The following is a 17,255-nucleotide window of genomic DNA, read 5'->3' as shown; positions in this document are numbered from 1 at the left end:
AACAGTACTATTTATGTCTTTTACTTGCAAGATTATCTTCCCACCTCTTTGCTCTATACACTTTACTTCCCTGGCTGTACTTTTCTCCATATTCCTTCCTTCATTCCTAGTGTGCAGTTCCCCATCTCTACATACTCTCGCGAAATGCCCTCTCCTATTGCATTTTTTACAAGTGACAAACCTTGCAGGGCACTGGTAAAAAGTTGCAAAGTGGTTATTGCTGCCACACCTGTAGCATTTGGGACCCTTCTCCTTAGGCTCTCCTCTTACACTGTGATTTTCCTTTAACTTGACCTTACACACTTCATTACAGTCCTCTTCATCCTTTACAGACGCTACTTCGTCCCCATTAGGTTTCATTTCTTTAATGCATCTTGCTGTATGTTCTACTGACTTGGCTATTTCAATAGCCTCTCATAACCCTGGGTTTTTTGATAGTAACTTCTCCTGGATACGTGGGTTACTGGTGCATCTCACAAGTTGGTCCCTTATGAGGGAATCAGTTAAACTACCAAACTCACATAGTTGTGTCAGACCCCACAATGCAGCTACGAAATTTTGCACAGATTCTTGTTTACCTTGACATCTTTTGAAAAACGTATGGCGTTCCAACACCACATTTATCCTGTCCCCAAAATGTTTCTCTAACTTTCCCATAGTTTGCTCATACACATCAACATCAGTTTCATCCTCTCCCTCCTGTTCTAGCATAGGTAGAGACTCATAGACCTTGCGCCCTTGTCTACCCAAATTGTGTAACAATATGTGTTTTTCCTTTCTGCCTTGTATTTTTCGCCTCCAACAGCTATCAAGTATGACTCAAATAATTTCACCCACTCCTTCCAACTGATTTCAGGTTCACCTATCTCGTTCAAGAAGGGTGGGGGTTGACTCATGCTTGCTGCTGCCATATTGTTACACTAAATTATACCTGTAAAATGGACAATGAAAACCCTAGTACTGTACCACCACTACCTGACTCTGGTCATACAAGAACCAACCAACCACAGGATATTAATTCCCCAGCACAGTTTTACATGGGAATCTGGTACATTCGCTTAAAAGTCACTGTTCCAGTGAATTGAGGAAAACTACTGGATGTCCTTCCAGTTCCACTCTGTCAGTTGAACGATTTCACTCACCACCGCAACCTGGAAGCTTGTTCCACTCGTAACCCACTGTTCGCCTTAGCTGGGGTGAGGGAATATTACTACAAAAAGTCCCGCAAAGCAGCCTCTAGGAACGGCTGGCCCAACGATCAATTTCACAGTAGGGGTTAATTTCTTCACAAGACACCCGGCCCTTAGCTGCTGGTGCGCCGGGTACGTCCTGGATATCCGGTTTAAGTCAGGTGATGCTTGGGCGTCCTGACAGGAAATTTCTCCTTACTACCTCAGGCTTCGAACGAGCGACGATCCTCAAGAGGGACAGCCTCGCCCAGCTCCTCTCATGCGGCAGATCGCACCGAACAAAAACTACACCACTCCTCGATCCAAGGACGACGCCTGGGCTCTCCGACGCCTCAAGCACTCGCCGCCTCAGTTGCAGACACACGGGGCCACTGGATGCAGCGCGGCTCCCCACCGCAGCAAGCCTGGACACATCGGTCACCACAGGACACCACACGCCCTCCCGGTTCCGAGGCAAGATGCTCCCTCAGGTAAGGGTTCTGATACTAGTTATGCTTAACGCCCCTTCCTGCCTTGACAGAATGTTTATCACGTTGTAACCAACTACGCTGCTAGCCTGGTTAAAACAAACGGCCGCAGTCTACGCTTCTATGAGCTATGTCCACGGAGGCGGGGTGGACTTACGAGAGTTCCTTATGCGCCCCCACGGCCTCACAGCATGCCCGCAGATGACAGTGGAACTATCTCTCACTCCTGACCTTGTATCTTCTGTGGAAGTTCCTCCAATCCACTGCTTGCCGACTCAATATTTTCCTTCTCCGATCAGGCAGAAGAGTCTTCGGTGGCTTCCCTTTCTTCGCAAAGTTCTTCTTATCTACTTATTCTTCCCACACAAGCCTCCTCCTATTCTCTTGTGTGTGTGTGTGGAGAGAGCATTCAAAGGGGAAATGGTTAACTACTGCCCCCTGCGCAGTTCCGTCGCCAGTGTTAGAATTATAAATTCTATGACAAGGACACCAGTGGAAGTAAGACTTGTTTATTAACCATCCACTCTCCTCACTGGAGAGTACACCAACATTCTATTGCAAGCTTCAGGGCAGGGGATACCAACTAGGAAAAAGGGGAGTGGTGGACGGGAGGTACCATATGGGAGGTAAGGTTACAACAATAACACTATGCTATTATCATTTCATTTTTCACTACAGGCTCTGTAGGTGTGGTGCGGGCGGGGCTGGGCTGGGCTGCCCACAGAGCAGGTGGAGGAGTAGTGGGCACTTTTCAAGTGCGCATGACGGTTTGGCTGGCCGTCTTGGGCCGGCCAAACAGTCATGAGCACTTAGCATTTCTCCACCCGGCTGTATACACAGCCTGGCGGAAGAACATGCACAGCCTCCCACTCCCTCTCTGAGTGCTGAACCATGGGTCTCTGACCAATCACGACGCTGCTGTCATGCTGGTGCCAGTAGCGCTGTGATTGGCTATGGGAGTCTGGGAGCCTGTGTGCTTCCTGTTTCCTGTGTTGACTGAGGACGGCAGGTAAGTGAAGTTGTCTTTTTTTTTCTTTTAATTTTTTCTTTTTTTCTAACCCCCCTCCCAGCCCCACCACAACTGCCCAGTAGCAGCCACTACTGTGCTGCACCCACTCTACAATCCACTGAAACTCTGAAGCCTCAGCACAACAGGCCAGCAGGCCAAGGTACTCGATTGCGGTGGGAAGATGCCCTTCATCTTCTCAAGTGCATGGTGCAACAGAATACAGTAGATACTGCAGCAGCCCTGAGGAAAGTGATCCAAACTCCGCCACTGGAAATGTCTGACATACCGCTTCTGGAGACATCTTCACCTCAGACGGAGAAGACTTGAATGAAATACCCACAGCGATGGTTACACAGCACACAGTGGATGAATTTCTTTAAAGTTATAATATTGTTTCAGAAATGTTTTGTACACGTATAAGGGTGTATACCCAGAATGATGTGCTAATTCCTGCTTTGTACTGTTTGTTACCTACAAGTCAGGACTATTGGCTTTGTCAATGGTTGTTAGTTGCATAAGATAAATAAGCAGCAACTATGACTTGCATGTAATATTGAAAAATCTTCCACTTAAAGTCCGTGTGACACCACGACAATGTTGTTGCTCCTCATTTTTAAAAAGAGAAGGGAAATCCAGAGAGAAAATAACTGTCTTTTAAGGATTTCCCTTCCTCTAGAACGCTCACCACGCACACATGGATGTCACTGCTGTCAGTGCAGTCAGGAAAAAACAGACGGACCGCCTGTGCCAGCACAAAACAGAGCCCGAGAGAGACCCGTTTCGAGGCCCCCTTAAGAAACTGCCGGTGCTCAGACCTGGTGAGACCCGGCCCACTTAAAGCCCTGATTCTACTACAATCTGGCTCCAGTAAAAGAGCTAGACAGCTTCTTATCCAATTTCTCGCAATGAACTAGGTCAGGGGATAAGGCTGAGTATATTTATTAATCTATTTATTTAAGAAGCTTATAAAGCGCAGCGGGTGTTATAAAGCGCAGGACACCCCCGCTGGGGTATCTCCGAGCCATGATTAGGCAATTTCATGCATATTTAGCCTGTCAGTTACTACCGAAGGTTCCAGAATCGATTCTGAGTAAAACGGTATTGTACTAGGCTGTAATATCTCTCTTAATATCCGTGAGCTATAATTAGGGGTGTGTAAAATGTGCTTAATTTGCTTTTGTGCAATTAAGTTACATTTCGGCAAAAATACATAATATTACGCGTAATTGCACAACATGCTAATCCGTCATTTCATACTATGTTTTAGAGTGAAATGCATCTTCAAGCCATTTTCTGGAGTGAGGAGGCACTTAAACAAAGCACCGTGAACAAAAGCCACTTGCGTTCTGTTCTTTGAGCACGCTCGCTATAAATGCCATATGTCACAGTATATTTTACCATGAAATGAACATAATTACACGAGGTGGTGTAAAGGCAGTTGCTGGGATTTTGCTTATCAACCGTAATGTGAAATTCCTAAAATTGCACTCACATAATTTAAATTTCACCCAGGCCTATATATAATAATCAACTTTACAGTATTCTGTTTGCCATGATCATCCAGCTATTGGCTGCTCGCCTTCATTAATTGGTCCTTCGCTGGGATATACCAATGTGTGGGAATATACAACTACCCAAGTGGTCTCCTTATATGCTGATGATATGATTCACTTCTAATACACTACACCAGATCTCCCTTTCATTGCGCGGAGACTTGATACTCTTGCGGCCATATCTGGCCTTCGTGCCAACTGTACAAAATGATGTATATTTGCTTTGAACCCAGGATTCGTTCCACTAGACTGGGCCACGCTAGGGGGTGTAGCTTGCCTGGGAGACCTCAGCATTAAGTATATGGAGAATAATATTTACCATACTGTACAGGACCCAATGATGATAACTTATGCAAATCACTACAAGCCCTTAAAACACAGATTGCATGTTGTACATCACCGCCACTCATAAAAATGGTGGTGCTTCCAGACTTTCTAAATTGCTTTGGCAATTTAACCCTTAACCTACTCTGATAACTTTTTAATAATCTGGATTAAATACTGTGTGGGGCTGGAGGGTGATTTAGAGTTACTTTTTTGTCACTAAAGTTGTCCATAGAAGTGGGATGGCTGAGGTTTCCAGACTTAGCCTTGGTGCAATGCTCCAATTGGTTTCCATGTGGCTGTCTGGCCATCCTTTCGGGGAGACCGGCCTCCCGGAGGACACGATCACTGATGTTATGTTATGTTATTTTTGTCTTTTATAGCGCACGGCTACTCAAAAAGAGTGTCCCGGCGCTTTATTGACAACCTGAGCAATACAAACACAACACAAAGATAAAAAAGACAGAAACAGCAAAATAAAAGAGGGGAGTCTAAAGGGCAAAGAGCCAGGTTTTAAGGCCCTTCCTGAAGGTCAACAAATTTGAGGTGCTGCGCAGTGCCAACGGCAAAGTGTTCCAAAGCTGTGGAGCCCTCAGCCTAAAGGAACGGCCTCCAATGCGGGCCTTCTTCACGCGAGGGACCGTGGCAAGGAACATCGATTCTGATCTCAGAGATCGAGCCGGATGGTAAAAGGCAAGCCTCCTTTGAAGATATTTAGCCCCCGAGGCATGAAGAGCCTTGTGTGCCAGGGTCAAGGCCTTGAAAACTATCCGCTTCCGGATAGGCAGCCAATGGAGAGACTGCAGAAGGCCGGAGACTCTGGCTCGCCTATGAAGGCCGAAAATGGCTCGCGCGGCCGTGTTCTGGGCCACCTGCAGCCGTTGTAAGAGATACTCCGGCAGGCCAAGGTATAGGACGTTGGAATAGTCCAATCTTGAACCAATTAAGGCCTGTACCGTAGTCCTCCTATGATCCTCAGAGAGCAGAGGAAGAAACTTCCGAAGAATCCTGAGGAGGCCAAAACAGGTGCCCGTAAGGGCAAGGATCTGAGATCTTAGAGTCAGACCATTGTCCACCTTGACCCCCAGGTTCTTAGCCAACTGAGACGATCGGGCTGGAGGAGACATATCAGCAGGCCACCATTCCTGCCAGTCTGGATCGGATTGGCAGCCAAAGAAGAGTACCTCAGATTTATCTGAGTTGCACCTGAGGCTGTTCAGCTGCAACCATTTAAAAACAGCCCCAAGGCACTCACGGATACTCTCTCCATCAAAATCCTCTCCTTTCCCGCAGGTAAAGAGGAGCTGGGTATCGTCAGCATAGGACACGATCTGGGCCCCAAAAGACTCAGCCAATGCCGCCAAAGGGGTCATAAAGATATTAAATAGAGTCGGGCTCAACACAGAGCCCTGCGGAACTCCGACTCCCAACGGCGGCATCTCGGCAGAACTAGATGAGGCCCAGACCGTTTGCCGACGGCCCGCCAGAAACGATTTAAACCAGCTAAGCACCGTCCCCCTCAGACCGATCTCATAGAGTCTGACGAGCAGACCCTCGTGGGGGACGGTGTCAAAGGCCGCCGACAAGTCCAGCATTACCAGCATGGCTTTACCACCCGAATCCAGTGCCTCCTTAATGCCTTCAGACACCTCCAGGAGTGCCGTCTCGGTACTAAGGTTAGGGCGGAAGCCCGATTGGGTGGAGTGAAGCAGGTCGCGGGATTCTAAAAAATTAGAAAGCACACTATGCACATGCTTCTCCAAGATCTTGGCCAGCGCAGGAAGGAGAGAAATTGGCCTATAATTGGCCAAAACCTCGGGATCCAAACCAGGCTTCTTAAGGAGGGGAATGACCATCGCCTGCTTCCAGGCCTGATGGTTTTCTACAGAGACTGATGCTTCCCACAAACGACTACCAATTCAACTGTCCACCCTATTGCGGCTGTCATTAGGCTGCTTAAAATGTAACTACACCCATACTACAGAGATACTCCTTTAGGCCCCTGCTACTTCATGGCTTGGCCTCCCTGCACAGGCATTATGGCTTAGGAAACACCAGCTCTGGGTGAGGATTGGGAGTGAGGTGGCCAAGGTTGCCCATTTATCTGGAGATATGACTTTGACACCCTAATAGAAGATTGCAACATTCTAAGTCAATCAATCAATCAATCAGGAAATTTATAAAGCGTGCTACATACCCACGAAGGTCTCAAGGCACTGGGGGGATGGGGGCTGCAGATAGTTGTCGAAGAACCAGGTCTTGAGTAGTCTTCTGAAGGTCTGAGGATCTTCTATCTGCTGTAGGAGGAGAGGGAGGGAGTTCCAAGTCTTGGTGGCGCGGTAGGAGAAGGACCTGCCTCCGGAGGTGGTTCTGTGGATGCGGGGGACGGTGGCCAGAGAGAGATCGGCGGAGCGGAGTCTCCTGTTGGGTGCATAGAATGACAGTCGGTTGTTGAGGTATACTGGGCCTGTGTTGTGAAGTGCCTTGTGTGTGTGGGTCAGGAGCTTGAAAGTGATTGTTCTGTCGACGGGGAGCCAGTGCAGGTTTCTCAGGTAGGGGGTGATGTGGTTTCGGCGGGGGACGTCGAGGATCAGGCATGCAGAGGCATTCTGGATTCTTTGGAGTCTGCTGAGGAGTTTAGCTGGGGCTCCGGCGTAGAGGGCGTTGCAGTAGTCGAGCCTGCTGCTGATGAGGGCGTGGGTGACGGTTTTTCGTGTGTCGGTGGGGATCCATCTGTAGATCTTGCGGAGCATGCGGAGGGTGTGGAATGCAGGGATGTGCTGTTTTCACAAGAACACAACCCACCCCTGTGTTTCCCCTAGTGCTGGCACAAAATAAGCTGCCTAGCATCAGTGCACACACCATGCCACCATGTAGCAAGGGGGCCTGCGCTTCAGGGGTGATTGTTTATGTGCAGAAAGAGGCACCTTCCTCCACATAAACAATCAATAATGGAGATTTGCTCTTTGTATGTGTGCTGCAGAATTCTAACACCTGGTAATCCATGGCATTAGAATGGTGCTGTTTGTTGCACTGTCTCAGCCTTGTAGATCTGGGGCAGCATCATAAAGCAATGCGTGTTGCATTGGAACGCCCACAGCAACACTCATTGCACGCCCCTTTGCCGCAGAGGACTGCAGCGAAAGGGTCATATTTACAAGGTGGTGTTAGGCAACGTTAAATGGCTTTGCGCCAACTTGTAAATATGGGAAATGACGCTATGCCACAGGAGTATCAAACAAAGTGATGATTCGATGGCAATAGGGTTTTGTAAATATCCCCCTTATGGTGTTTAATCATTTGGACTGGGGAAATATCCTCCTATACCCAAGCAGGGTATACAGCAGGGTATATACATTATAATATTTTTACTTGAATCCTCTCAAGCCCCAATAAAATCGGAGAAATCAACATCGGGCCTCCTCACATTGTCCTGGATTCCGCGCTGATGTTGTCACCTTTGCTTTCCTGACAAGGTCCTGTGATGCACTGCGAAGTTTGTGGATCTTGCTTTACTCCTGGCAAAGCGTAATAGCACCATGACTTGGTAACATACCTCTCCTCCTTCTGTTACTAGATGGCTTTACATGTACTGGTTAGAAGCAGAAAGCAAGAACCTCCAAAGGGAGGAAGGTGCAGGGTTGTGAAAAGGCCCTGTTGCTCCTGTGTGAGATGCAATGCTCGCAACACTGAAGCCACAACCTAAAACCGACAATTGCACTCAATAGATTCCCCGGATGTGGTAATCCACATGTTCAGTGCCTTGATTTATACTGTATATCTGACATTATGTACCTTGAGGAAAGGTTTAGCTGTAGCATCTATGAGTGGACTTGTGGTGCAAGAGTAAGCATGGCGCTGCCTAAGTAATGTATGATTGGACTTTGGATGACATACTGAGAAGGAGTTGGTGTTGATCTGGTGGTCGATGGGTTGGGAGGAAGTGGAGAGGGTTATAGTACTGTTGTTCTTTGCTTCACGCCTTTGCTTTGCCTAATATGTCTCATGAAAAGAATAAAGCGAAACTATATGCATATTGTTGTAAAGAGTAAAGACATGTCGACAATTAGCATAACGTCTGCTTATACACTGTAAAAACAATGCTGGTGTCAGCCACTGTGAATGCTGTGCTAAGCTAATAAAAGTTTGTTTGAAAAAAACTGGGTGCTGGGAATTTGACTATGAATCACCCTTTTTGTATGGGTGGGCCTCTCAATTTACTTTTGAGTTTGAGACTTTTTAAATCATATTAATGCTCTGTGGCATTTTAGGTAATTGTGTATATTTAGAAATACTATGAAGTTAACTTATGGGTGGTGGAAATGTTCAACACCATTCCTAATTCAATTTGCCTCCTATTTTATGAGCAGCCAGGGAACGCTCACATAGTCAACCTTCTTATATGTCTGCAGCCATTTTCCTACTTTCCTCTTTCTATGTATGTTGCTGTGCAGCCTTTTGCCTCTGAAGAGTGCATGGGCTGAGGGATATGGCATCCGTGGTGGTTTCATGTTCTACTTTCCTGGACCGTGACGAAGGGCATGGTTGTCTTCGCTCATGCCGCTAGGCTGCTCTTCTTTTGTGTCCCATCACCCTGTCCAAGACTCTGCAGGAAATCTTAAGACGGCACTGGGTGCACAGAATCAGGTGACATTCCTCTTCTTCCAGGTGACCCACTAGCGATTCACCCATGCCACCCCACAGAAGCACCGATCTTTACAGTCCCAGCAGCTCCTGGATGATGTGTTGCTTCATTCTTGCTGCTGTTGCAAGTATCAACATCCATGTATGTCAGGCTCCAGCCCTTAGGGCCAGATTTAGAGTTTGGCAGACAGGGTCCTCCATCACAAACATGACAGTGTACCCTGGCCGACCAGTCCTCGGTGCACCGGCAGCATTTAGAGTCAGGCTGACCATCAGCCTTCCATCGACAGAGGCCTTGTTGACTCCACCAACAGAACACTTCCTCTGACCGCCTGACAGACTATGGGCCATTGTATGGGCCATTGGAGGAAGGGCGTTACAGTGCATGCCTTATTTATGGTGAATGGAGTGATGTTCTTTTTTCTGTCTGTTACCTCCAGATAAAACCTTGTGTTGAGGAGCAGAAAAAAAATAATGACCCCCACATCCAAGGCAAAAAAACTCATTAGTTGTGTTTTTCAATAACAAACTCCCACGTTGGGTGCTTGTTTTTGAACAATATGAACGTTGTTAAATTTTGGGGACTGCTGTCAAAAAAACAATGGCAGCCGTCTACTAAACTTTGTGCTTTGGGCTTTGGCCACTGTTCCGGCAATTAGGTGAGCCCGCATTGGGGGTCCCTCGTTAAAACGTAGGGCTCCCCAACTTTGGAACGCACTGCCTCTGTCTCTGCGGAAGAGTGACAACCTCCTTGCCTTCCGGAAAGATCTTAAAACATGGCTGTTTGGACAATAATTTCATCTACCCTCTTGCTTTGTGCCTATTAGGTCTGACAGCGCCGGGACACTCTTTTTGAGTAGCTGAGCGCTCTATAAAACCCCACATAACATAACAGAACATAACATAACATAAACATTTGGTACCATGCATGGGACCGCCATGACGAGCCTGAGGTGATCTCTAAATTTGGGATAGGATAGTCTGCCAGGCACCCTGGTGGACTGTATTTTGTCCGCCAAACTTTAAATCTGGTCCAAGCGGGCACATGCATCAAAGGAAATCGCAAACGGTCCGATTCGCAAAATTCGGCCGTTTGCGAATGCAATTTCCATTTTTGGGATGCATTATGTATTTTGTTGTTCTCGCAATTTAAGAAATCTCTAAATTGCGATTTCTTAAATTGCGATTGCATTTAAGGAATCTCAAATTGAGATTCCTTAAATGCAATGCATCAAACTTTGAAAATTTGCGAATTCGCAAATAAGGGGTGCAAATTACCATGAAGTTGACCTTCATGGTAATTTGCGAAAACTTTGAAAAAATGCACAAAGGTGCATTTTTCAAAGTGCCATTTTACACACACACATGCTCTTGGGGCATGTGTGTGTGAAAAATTTACTTAATGGCAAATTTCAGAGGTGCAACAGGGTGTCCTTTGGCCCCCCCTGCACCCTTGAAATTGCATTCTCATTTTGCGATTCCTTAATTGCGATTCACAAAATGAGAATGTCTTCCCAATCATTCCTATGGGCCTCTAGGCCCATAGGAATGAATGGGAAGGGATTCCTTAATTGCGATTCTTAAATTGAGGATCGCAATGAAGGAATTTTAAGAAATCGCAATTTATTTAGCGATTTCTTGATGCATTGCAGTTTGCGATTCCTTAATTGCGATTCCTTATTTTTCACAATTAAGGAATCGCAAACTCCAATGTTGATGCATTTGCCAGTTAGTTCCTTCTCGTTCCTCTTTAAAAACTTGAAACCTTTCTTCTGTGACTCCAATGAAACATTAAGGCTTATACACATTAAGAATATATGACCTTCATCATAAATGTAGAACGTTGGCATCTATGAACTTCTGACTTCAGCTCCAAGGTGTAGAGAGCCACCCGGCCTCACCTCGACAATGTATCTACATTCACACGCAGCCACACACCCTCGGGGCGGGCTCGCCCCGAGGTATAAAATAAACAGGCGGAAGACCGCTCGGGGTCTTTCCGGCACACCAGCAACCAGCCAGTCTCTGTGTCCATTTGTCAGTCCCCCAGTCACCACGTGCGAGGCCCTGACCTCGCACCTTACATTGGCGACGAGGCCGGTACTGTCCTCGCGCGTGCTTGCTGCACACGGCTGTGCCCACTTCGCTGCTGACCCTCACCTCGCCTGGCTCCGGATGCGGAGATCGCCGACGTCGTCTGTCCCTCAGCCAGCGACCCTGCTGGGGAGTGCCGCGGCCCGCGCCTGCTCGAGACCCGCCCATGCGCCTCCTCCTCAGGAGCGTGTTCAGCCGGCGGGACTCAGCGCGTGTGTTGACCGGGTGAGTGCGCGCCTTCACATCACGCCTGCACGGCGTTTCCGCGGCCTCGCTAGGCCCCCCCTTGACTGCGCGTGCTCCGGACCCGCGTTGTCACACGTGGTCCGGGATCTCCCGAGTCAAGCGCGCTGCTCGACGCGCGCTGCCCCGGTGGGGGAGGGGCAAAGAGGAGCGACGGTGCACGTCTGCTCCAGGCCTCTGCCTATCGCCCAGCATTCTCCTGCCAGCGTGGGACCCGCATCTCTGCTTCGGCCCTGCCTCCACACCTGCGCATCGGACTTGGCCACCTTCCCTTGCTGCCAACAAGCATTGGCTCAAGCAAGAGACCACTTTGCTTAGTGCCACAAACGAACTATAACAAATGCTTAGAGCGTCATAGGAGTGGATACCCCCCAGCACAGCGCCTACTGCTGCCCCTTGCCAGTCTTCTGGCCAGTCCTCTGTCCTGGTTCCAACGTCGAGGGAGAGAGAGAGAGAGACAGAGAAGAAAAAGAAATATACATCACTCAAATAAATAGCTACTAAGAGTATTGCTGCCCGGCGCCAGGAAAGGTGCCCAGACCTCTTCCCGCCTAAGAACACACGTGCTCGCCTGAGGCGCGATGACTGACGCATTGCAGGGAGCTGCGGCGACGGCGCCAGCAACAGGCCCTGGACCCGCGGGGCCATCCCAACAGCTCGTCACTGGCCCACAAGTGACCAGCCATGCACACACAGGAGTGGCTCCCATTCCACCTTTCAGCGAAGCGGGTGACCCGGCGACCGCGGCACCCCGATGGAAAGCGTGGCTGGGTCGCCTCAACCTGTACTTCAAAGGGACCCGAGAAACGGATGGCACGGTCATGAGGTCCCTCCTCATCCTCTATGGAGGCCCCGAAATATATGACCTGTTTGAGACCCTACCAAACACGGGCGAAGAAGATGATTATGATGCGGCGGTCAACGCCCTCAACGCACACTTTGACACCCAACTAAATCTGGATTTCGAGAAATTCAAATTCAAGAGGGCGTGGCAAACGGAGACCGAATCGGTGGACATGTACTACGCTAGACTGCGCCGTCTGGCCGCTAGCTGCCCGTTCACCAACCCGAGGGAGGAGATACAGGATCAAATCATCGTGGGTTGTCGGTCAAAACTGCTCAGAAAACTGATTCTACGACAACCAGGAATAACCTTAGACGAGATACTTATTCTCGCTCGATCCCACGAACTCTCGGACGCAAGGGCGGAAGAGATGGAAACGGCGCTGCGCTCCCCGATGGTGCGTCCGGATTCCCCCAAGATGGCGCCAATCAAAGAAGAAAGGGTGGACGCACTACAGAGAAGACCGCAAAACAATCGCCCGCGACAGTGGCAGTCGCGAGACGCCCAATGCGCATACTGCGGGAGGATCATCCGACGAATGCGACATGCAGTGCAAAAGGCAAAACCTGCCTGAAATGTGGGCGCATGAACCATTTCGCAGTAGTGTGTCCAGGTGGAAGATATAGGCCCAGCGCCCCGAGATCTCGAGGAGGATATGGTCTAAGGTCCGTAACCCAAAGAGTGAGACAACTATCGCTGGAACCCGAACGTCCGCCCCCAGACAGTCAAGCTCAGGAAAGGAGGCCATACTACGAAGATGAAGAGGATGACGAAGTGTATGTCATATCCTACGTCAGCAGGATATCCACAAGGAGAAGGCCTCCGCCCATGTGCACCGTGTCGATAGAAGGGACCGAAATGCGAGCGCTCATAGATACAGGAGCATCAGTGAACGTGATGGACTCTGAACAATATGAGAAGATGTCACCAAAACCAACACTGGCACCATCGAGCGCGCGCATATCCACCTATGGGGGCACCGACCCACTACCTCTGAGAGGAGTCGTCAACACTGTCATCGTCAACGGCGACAACTCGACAGAAGCTCGATTCCACATCACGGAAGGAAAGAAAGGCACGCTCCTCAGCTGTCACACTGCTGAAGACCTAGGGCTAGTGTTCTTCGCCAACCAGGTTCACCAATCACATGCGGACGGCATACTACAAGAATTCCCATCGCTCTTCAGCGGCCTGGGGAAGCTAAAAGGGAAAAAGGTACGACTACATATCGACACCACGGTGCGTCCAGTCGCTCTAAGGCACCGGAGGGTGCCGTTCAACCTCCGACCACAGGTAGAGGCTGAACTCAAAAGACTAGAGGATCTCGGAGTAATTGAAAAGGTTTCTGGACCGACTCCCTGGGTGTCGGCCCTCGTCGTAGCACCTAAACCCAAGCAGCCTGGCGCTATCAGATTATGCGTCGACATGAGGCTTCCCAACGTGGCTGTGAAGCGTGAGCGTCATATCACGCCGACGATGGACGACATCATCGCTGACCTGAACGGAGCCAAGTGGTTCACCAAGCTAGATCTCAACGCGGGATACCACTAACTGGAGCTCGAACCTGAGAGTCGATACATAACAACCTTTTCGACTCATGTCGGGCTCCGGAGGTACAAAAGGCTGAGCTTTGGTGTTTCCTCCGCCGCTGAGGTGTTTCAAAACGCGATCAGAGAGGTACTGTCGGGGTTGAGTGGGGTAATCAACCTGAGTGATGACATACTCATATACTCGAACACACTAGAGGAACACCACGCCCACCTAAGAGCCACGCTGCAGAGGCTGGCGGACCAAGGACTGACCCTGCACAAGGAAAAGTGCGCCTTCTACCAGGAAGCGGTCAATTTCTTCGGATACACATTCACCCGGGAGGGTCTAAAAGTGGACCCGAAGAAGGCGGAGGCCATTCAGAACGCGAGCACCCCACGAAATCCATCCGAAGTGCGGAGTTTTCTTGGCATGGCCACATACTGTGGCCGGTTCATCCCCAACCTGGCCGCCCTGGCAGAACCTCTGAGGGCGCTCACGCGCCAGGATCAGGAATGGGAATGGACATGCCTGGCAAATCAAGCTTTCCAAGACATTAAGGCGAACCTCCTTGACAAGGCCGTGATGGCGTATTTTCAACCACGAAGGAAGACAGAGCTCATCGTGGACGCCAGCCCAGTCGGTCTGGGAGCCGTGCTGCTGCAAGAATATGGCAAGGATGAGTGGAAACCCGTGGCCTACGCCAGCAAGGCGCTTACAGACACTGAGACCCGATATGCCAAATCGAGCGAGAGGCCCTTGCCATAAAGTGGGCATGCCAGCACTTTCATCTATACTTGTGCGGGCAGGAATTCACCGTAGTAACTGACCACAAGCCACTGCTGCCGCTCTTCACAGGCTCTTCCAGACTCGCGCCCCCGCGCATCGAGAGATGGGCCGTCCAACTCCAAGGCTACAACTTCACCCTGGTGTTCCGTCCTGGGGCCCACAACCCAGCTGATTATCTGTCCAGACACCCAGACGTGACAAAGAAGGCACTCCCGCTCGCCGATGGACAAGGAGTAGAGGAATTCGTCCACATGGTAACTCAAGCGGCATGCCCAGATTTGCTCACACTACAGGAGATAGGAGAGGCCACCGCCGAGGATGAAACACTGTCTCGAGTGAAACGGGCCCTCGCAGACAACAGTTGGGCCAGATTCTTAGACGGACTTCAGGGCTTACGACCAGAAGTGAGCCATGCCCGCCAACAGATATGGCAGGTCCGCAATGAATTAAGCGTAGGAGACGAAGGGGTCGTGCTTCGAGGCCATCTCATTGTTGTGCCCGAGAGCCTCCAGAAGCATATGCTGACCATAGCACACGTAGGACACCAGGGCATGGCCAAGACAAAAGCACGGCTAAGACACAAAGTCTGGTTCCCTGCCATGGACAACTTGGTAGATGAAATGGTGAGGTCATGCCACGCCTGTGCCATTACAGGGGGAGATCAGGCGCCCGCCCCTGTCATCACAGAGGACGCACCCCAAAACCCCTGGACTCATCTGAGCGTCGATTTTGGAAGCGTCCCCGATGGTCACCACACACTGGTAGTGGTGGATTCATTCTCGACATTCCCCATGGTAGAGATCATCCCGTCAGTAGCGTTTCCCCAAGTCCGAAAAGCATTGGATCGAATCTTCGCGACGATGGGGCTCCCTGAAGAAATAAAATCTGACAACGGACCACCGTTTCAAGGACGAGAATTCCAAGCATACCTCGACAACCTCCGAGTAAGACACCGAAAAATAACACCGCTATGGCCTCAAGCGAATGGGGAAGTCGAAAGACTCATGAGGACCCTTAACAGAGCACTCCGGATTGCAACAGACAATGGGACCGACCCAGAGGCTGCCCTGGACCAATTTCTGAGTGCTTACAGACAGACCCCGCACAGCACCACCAAGTGTGCCCCGGCACACGTGCTATTCAAGAGGGCGCCCCGAGGCAACATACCGGCAGCGTCCACCTGGATGCCCGAAGAAAGAGACAGTGAAGCCGTTCGATCACGAAGAATCATTACCAACCAGAAAGCGAGCGTGACACGACATGCTGTGCAGCCGAGCTTACGAGAAGGAGACTGCGTGGTGGTCCAGGACCGTCATCCAGGGTGGAAGTTCCGGACCCCTTATGAACCTGAGAGGTGGAGAGTGGAAAAGGTACAAGGGACCATGGTGACAGCGCGCCGAGGCCGCCAGACAGTCACCCGGAACGTATCCTGCTTCAAGAAAGTGAGAGAGCCGGCTGGCCATCCCGAAAACATCATTGAAGCATCACCCACTGAGATGGACATCCAAAACGAGGAAGGACAGGGAGCGGGGGCTCCCGCCCCTCCGCTGAGTCCGAGAGGACCGGACGAAAGGGACAACCAACAGAACATGCCTCAAGGCCCTGTGGCCAGCCCCCCGTCTCCTGCGAGGAGTGTTAACGCAACCCCGGCTGGGGTTGCTGGCTCTCCAGTGGGCCGCAGCAACCAATACCATCTGAGGCCCAATCCGGGACCAAGCCAGAGACTAAGAGATTTCGCCTGGACCTCACCCTAGCTGGTGATTGATTGATATAGCAAACTAAATTGAAGGAGGGATGTAGAGAGCCACCCGGCCTCACCTCGACAATGTATCTACATTCACACGCAGCCACACGAGCCCGCCCCGAGGTATAAAATAAACAGGCGGAAGACCGCTCAGAGTCTTTCCGGCACACCAGCAACCCGCCAGTCTCTGTGTCCATTTGTCAGTCCCCCAGTCACCACGTGCGAGGCCCTGACCTCGCACCTTACACAAGGGACACTTGTGTTTTTTAGCAAGTACAGGATGGATCCATAATAATACAGTGCTCTTTGTCAGCAGGTTAACGATGGCATGGAGACCTCTGATGCCTTCATGTTACTGAGTTCAGTGCTTCGCCTCCACTCCCCTCAGGAGCGCAAATCCTTCCCGAACATTTAAACGAATTCAAAGTCGACAACTATTATTAGATCTTTCTGGAACGCCCCCTCTTTCTTCTCTTTCCAATCTCCTCATGAGTCACGACTCTCCGTTGCCTCTACCTTCTCCTTCCTTTCCTCTTCATGTGAGGGAGGGTGTCTGGAACACGTTCACTCTATGTCCACGTTTGGCAGCAGTCCTGCCAGACCGGGCCCCAACCTCATTCCTCTATTATTTTTGGCAAGATATGGAAAGTTTCCAAACTAGGACACAACGTCTGTAGTATGTATTCATGAACTTACCGATAGAGGCCAGCAGAGGGTGCTCTCGTCATACTCCCCTCGAAAGGCGCGTGAAGGGAGAGCGGCCCAGGGTGGGCCTGCAGGGGGGGGAAGCTTTCCGTTTTGGCACTGGGTGCTCCACAGCTGACACG

This window comes from Lissotriton helveticus, chromosome 3_1 (assembly GCF_964261635.1).
Source record: "Lissotriton helveticus chromosome 3_1, aLisHel1.1, whole genome shotgun sequence".
Lineage (NCBI taxonomy): Eukaryota > Metazoa > Chordata > Amphibia > Caudata > Salamandridae > Lissotriton > Lissotriton helveticus.
The sequence above is the reverse complement of the archived record's forward strand: the minus strand, read 5'-3'. Positions refer to the sequence as shown.